The following is a 6,402-nucleotide window of genomic DNA, read 5'->3' on the forward strand; positions in this document are numbered from 1 at the left end:
CAGGTGCGTAAGAGGGAGCGCCACGCCTTATCAAATCATTTTGAGTGTGCTGCAGCAGGACATGAGCCGCAGTAGAATTCCTGCGGCGCTTCTTGCTAAACGCATCATGTGTGCGTCTCTTGGTGTTTTTGTGCGTGGAACCCGTCCCTGACTGCAACAACCAACTCACCTGTTCAGTTTGTCTGTATGATACCGATGCTCAGGCCTCTTATTTGCTCTGCTTTTTTTTTTTTTTTTTTTTTGAATATAAACAAGTCTAAGCTGTGCTCCAGGCCCACTGCTCATCCATCTTACCTGGCACTGAATTAACAACCTTCTACTGCCCAGCTCTCCCGGTTTCTCTGAGTCGCTTCGCGCTGCCTACCTGCCACATTTTATTCTTCCACCCATGTTTCTGCATGTCTTTAGCACAGAGCCCGTGCCAGCTCAGAGACTGAGGGTAAGGGCTCGTCTCGGGAAGCTGTGGCTCCTTGTCCCCCCTGGTGCTTTTAATGAAAGAGTGAAGAGGAATTGAAGAAGAGGGAGGGAAGGAGGGAGGAGGTAAAGGTGTGGTTTGAGAACAGAGACGAACAGGCCGGGAGAAGGTGGACGCACACTTTATGGGCGCGTGCCAGAAATAAAAATGAACCGTGTTTCTGTACTCAAGCTATAATCACTTAAGGTAATTTGGTGACACGGTGAATCTTGTGTATCACTCATCAGTGTTATCTCCGCACATCTAAATGAGAAAAGCTGTGGGAGAGTGGTCGAACAGACAAATGGAGAGAGTCTATGGAGAGGGGAAAAGCCTATAGGCTGTCACTATGATAAATGAATTGTGGAGAGAGTCAGATTTTCTTCTCTGTATTGTTCAAAGTCTCATCGGGCCTACAGTGATTCACTCTCTGCCTCCGCATCATTACCAGGAATCTGTGTTATTTTGCGATTTAAGTGATGTTTTTCTGCTGGTTTTTAAATACGGGCAGGGTTGTAACTCATTTGTTCCAAGGATTTCGAGGATTTGCGAGTAAACAAACACGCAGCGAAAACCCGACTCTACTGTGATACTGGATTTATCCCCGAGCCTTGTGTGTACAGCAAAATCACGAGCCTGTGACATTTGCTGCTTCAAGGGATTCAAAGCAGCCAGGGACGCAGCTCGAAAGATGTAAAGCTGTCCAATCAGCTTTTTCCCAGTAATTAACAGACCCTCGCCTCCACTTCTGTGTTTAGTGCTCCTCAAGAAACAATAAGAGAAAACTCCGTAATGACTTGTAGTGCTCTCTCAAGCATTTACTTTTCATAATTCATTTTTTTCTCAGTTCATTAACACGTAAAGTTCAGAATACATGTGCTGAATAGCAAAAGTGTTTCAGCACCGGACGCTAACATGAGCAGGTTTTGTTTGGGGAGATAAGCATCCAAAGCTGGCTCTGTGGGGCACTCTTTGAGCACATTATCTCTTTATCCTGAAGTGGTGTTAATAAAAAAAAAAAAAAAAGGTTGGCTGAAGTACCACTGAGGCACTTCTAACTTCTAACTACATCTTTCATCCCGTGCCGTTTGACTTGTTGAAAAGTTATGTTTAAGTCCATCCATTCATCTGTCTGCCCTCTTTTAGCCGTTGGGAATGTGAGGGGAGCTGAAAGGTGTAACAGCGCAGGACGACTGCAGCAAACGACAGGAGCCTCGAGCCTCTCGTCTAGACCGCCTCCAGGTTTTGGCTGGACTGCTGTCATAGTGAGAGAAATATGTGCTACAAGAGCCACTTGAAAGGCTACAATTTAGAGAACAAAAGAAAAGCCTGTCTCGCTCCGCAGAGTGAGTAAAATCAATATGCTTTATCAAGGCATTAATAATCCAAATGAACAAATGGACCAGACTAGGGACGTCGAGTCAAAGTAAAACTTGAGACGATTAGTTACAGTCTTCCATTTCGTCAACACAAGACGAACTGCATTCTCAACTTAATGATGAGATGACATGACATGACATAAGGTGAAATGAGATGAGATGAGATGAGAGAAATGAGATGAAATTAAATTGAATGAGAGGAGATAAAATGAAATTGAATGAGATGAGGTTACGTGACATGACGTGAAATGAGATGAGATGAGGTGAGATGACATGTCATGACATAATGAGATGAGATGAAAGGACATGAGATGACATAAAATGAGGTGAACTGAGACGAGATTAATTGAAATGAGATGAGATGAGACGAGATCAGATGAGAACACCTGAGATGACGTGAAATGGGATTGGATGAGATGGAATGACATGAGATGAGGAGAAGTGAGATGATGTGATGAGACGAGATGAGATGATATGAAATGAGGTAAAATGAAATGAGAGGAGATGAGATGAGACAACATGAAATGACATGACTTGCGGTGAAATGGGACTGGATGAGATGAGATGAGATGAGATGAGATGAGATGAGATGAGATGAGATGAGATGAGATGAGATGAGATGAGATGAGAGCTGTTGATTCAACTTTTAATTGTGGAGGCTGTTGTTTGTACTATAATATTGTATTGTGTTGGACCAACATACGTTTCAGTTAATTCAGCAACAGGGGTGAATGGTTCTTAGTGTTTTATCCATGTGAAAAACTTCAGTTTTTGTAATTTTTCTGAGGCTCTGACTGAGGTATCTCAACCAAAGCAGCTTTACACCTGCAGAATGTAAAAGTGAGCAGCAATAAACCATGAAGAAAATGACTTGCGGTTGAACAGAAGTCACCTCAGTCCACTGCTGAGAAGCAGAGCAATACATTTCTTCAGCAACACCACATACTGAAAGAGCCACCATAAAACCATACCTCCAGTCAAATCATTTGCTCTTCAGGATTTTCCACGAGGACCATTGTTGCCGGACTGTAAATCTAATTGGATTCCTGATGGCAAGTCCTTCTCAGCGGGGAGAATGGGCAAATGGTTTTCATTGAAAGCAAATTCATGCAGGCACAAACTCTCTAAAGAAATGGGATGAAATTGTGGAACAGACGTCCCGATTGACTCACGCATTTCTCAGTCCTTGTTTATTTAAAAATTGATCCCTGACTCTGGAAGCTGGTTGAAGCAATGTGACGCGCCTGCATTTCAGTACGTATCAGTACAATGGACTCACAAAGGGATTCCTAACCTCCTTGGCTTGTTTGATTACTTTTCTCATATTCTTAATTCCTGCAAAACACACAAAATACCTCACCCTTTGGGGAGGTGCTGCCATGCTGGATCAATCCTGCTAAAGCTTTCGTGATAAATGAGGTTTCTGAAGGGTTTGTCTCAAATCCCAGTGGACTCTGTTTGGCAAATTGGACTTGTCAAGCCAGATCTAAATCAATATACCCTAAGCCCTTTCAACACCATGTTGGTGTATGCATTTCACCTCTCTCATGTTAAACTACATGCTAATACTTGTGGAACGCGCCGTTGAAAGGGCCTGCGTCCTGTGATGTCGTTTTTACCAATGACTGAAATGTCAAAGATGTGTATGCACGTGTATATAAAAGGTTAGAAACAAGTTGTTCAGAGTGTTTTCAAAATGACAAAATGATTGGTTCCACCATATGTTCTCAATCATCGGGAGTCACCGATGCTCAGCGGGGTGAGAGGAAATCCCTCATTCAGTGCCCTGTTTCATTTCTCACTGTAAGTGGATACGTGTCCTCCCTTGTCTCCTCATCTTTATTCACCGCAGGGGCCCTCGTTGCTGCACTGTGAACGATTGTCTCTCCTCTGTCTTCCCCACGTGCCCTCTGGAAGTCCTGTAATAGGCCATTTAAGATGTGTGCCAAGCCAAACTGGAGCACGCATTTACGCATATAACTGTAAAATGGCTGCTGTCCCAAAGGCTTTTTTTTTTTCTTTTCATAAATATTAAAATATGTACACTCAAGCATATTTGAAGATTTATTCTAAAGAAGATAGGACCAAGCCTTTGATTTTCAAAATAAAAGCTTGAATCCTTGCATGGTAAGACAAGCTTCCTGCAGCTGCCTCACCCGCTCTGGTGATCAGCTGCTTCTCAGGGCAAACTTCAGGTATTTCAGTAAAGCAGACATAATTGAGGGAGTTCACTGACAATGACTCCTCCCAAGTCATGCAACGGTTATGACATGCTTTCATGCGAACCAGTTTTGTCGTCACTATCAGGCAGAGCATCTGTAGCACAAAGGAAAGAAAAAATCCTGTTTTAAAAATCACATAAATGGGCATTTTTTATTATCAATCCGTGACTTTTTAACATCTCTACTTCATTCGATGGCCAGTACAGATTTTTACTGCGGCCACATTTACCAGGTAAATCCTGACGAGAGCAAAGGACAGGCAGTGAAAACACATGAAAAGGCACATTATGTGCCCTTCACACATTGTACACCGCTATGTTGTGCGGTGACAAAAATGCATTCACGGTTTATGGGAGTGTTTCTTTAATGGTATCAGGAAATAGGACGCAAATGAGGATGCAGCAGGCATTTTTAAAGAACAAAACAGTGAGCTTTAATAAAAAAGAAAGCTGATAAACTACAGTTCTATGTGTTCTACTTTGTAGTGGAGAAGGCCAACAAAAGGTTTTCTAATTCTAAGACAGGGACTTATTCTGCCTTCAAAAACAACTTATGAGCTCCTGGATAGGACATGGGAAGTCACGTACACACAGTGGTTGGTGTTAAAGTGGTAACTCACAGTGGTAACAGCTGTAAGTCGTGAGGACGTTGCTATTAAAGCAGTATTCATCCATCGAGGGTCCTAGATGACAGAGTGGCAAAATAACGATGAGTAACTTAAAGTAGGCAATGCAGGGGGATAATTGAGGATAAAATGACAAAGAAAAACATTTTATGACTAAATAGCATCATGAAGATGCTAAACCCGACCCCATTTGAAGGCAGCATATAACACAGGCAAGGGTAAGAAGACACGGGTGGAATCACGAGGGCAAGAAGCAGAACTAACCTAAACAATACTGAATAAAATAATGGAAAGAGTCTACAACCCAAACCCATAACCAAGGCGGTTTCTCAATAACAATAATCCTTCGATAACATGACACAACATATGTGACGCGACAGTTTCTCAAAAACTGAATGACTATTGTGTAGCACGATATGACACGGGTTTACGTGATAAGAACTTTAACTGCATCTTGCACACTGTGAATTATGGGTGAACAGCGTGCAAGATGCAGGGAAAACATCAACTGATGAAGTCATTGTTCACTCGTTATAGTTTTACTGGTGCGTTTACTGCCTGTACAAGGTTAAAATAGGGCATTATCCGCTAACTGCTCTGTAATGAGTCTCAGTGGCTAATATTGCCGGATTAGCCTTTGCCTGGACTGTGCTGGTTTCTTCCCACAATCGGGTGAACTGGAGACTATAAATGGCCTTGAGGCATGAATGAGTCTGTATGTCTGAAAGCCTGTAATGACTTTCCTGCCCCTCCAGCCAGAGCATGCTGGGAAGGTCTGCAGCACCCCGTGACCCCGAAGAAAAATTGGTGGGTGGGTAGTATATAATGGGAAAAACGGAATGTACTGTATTGCGTTATCTGACTTGATTCCCACTCATCTGTGTTTCCATTGTCATTGCTTCTCATCGCCGTCGCTGCTCTTGTGTATATTTTTCGCTTGTGTTTTTTCTTGTGCGTCCACGACGTGCGCAGCTATTAAGCGCATTCTCCACTACAAAGAGCGCAAGATGTAATTAAGTAAATGGATACAGCTCCTGTCCGAGCCACAGACGCAACTTTTCATTCACGTCTCCCTTTATTAAATCGTACATTTTGAGGGTAAAGATTTGATTTGACAAGGGCATAAAAGTGGGCTGAGCGTGTCCTTATTCTTTATGTCTGCCTTGATATTTGTAAGCCAATCACCTGGATGAGAGAGCGCAATCAATACCGTCACCTTAACGCAACCCCTCTACTGTCTTCTCATTAGGAAAATAACGAGTCTGTCGCGGCGATGCGGATTTAACGCGCTCATTTGCGCTTCGCTCCCTCTACTCCGCGCGTTTTTCCCCTCTATAATATGACTCATGAAGTGACAGTTTGCTTGTGACAGTCGATAACTGCTTCCTCGACGTGCCCTTTCAAAGCACCGGTCGATGTTTTCACGGGTATTTTCAAGGATCAGCAGCTCCAGGTCGTTATTGATTTTGTTAAAATCTCTTCCACGGGAGCTTACAAACAAAGAGATATCCTGGTCCCGATCGGTCATTCGAGCCTCGCGGGGCTGGGAAAAGTTATCGAAGTCATGATCAGCCATTGTTTAAACATTACGCTGCTCCTTGACGCAGTATAGATTTTTGGCATAGACGCACGACTACTTTTTCAAAAATCTTCGAAGGTCTCAGGAAGTCTTATGTTTGTTTGTTTGTTTTTTAAAAGCATATTGATTGGGTCGTTATTTAT

Source organism: Mugil cephalus, chromosome 13, assembly GCF_022458985.1.
Source record: "Mugil cephalus isolate CIBA_MC_2020 chromosome 13, CIBA_Mcephalus_1.1, whole genome shotgun sequence".
In the NCBI taxonomy this organism is placed as follows: Eukaryota; Metazoa; Chordata; class Actinopteri; order Mugiliformes; family Mugilidae; genus Mugil; species Mugil cephalus.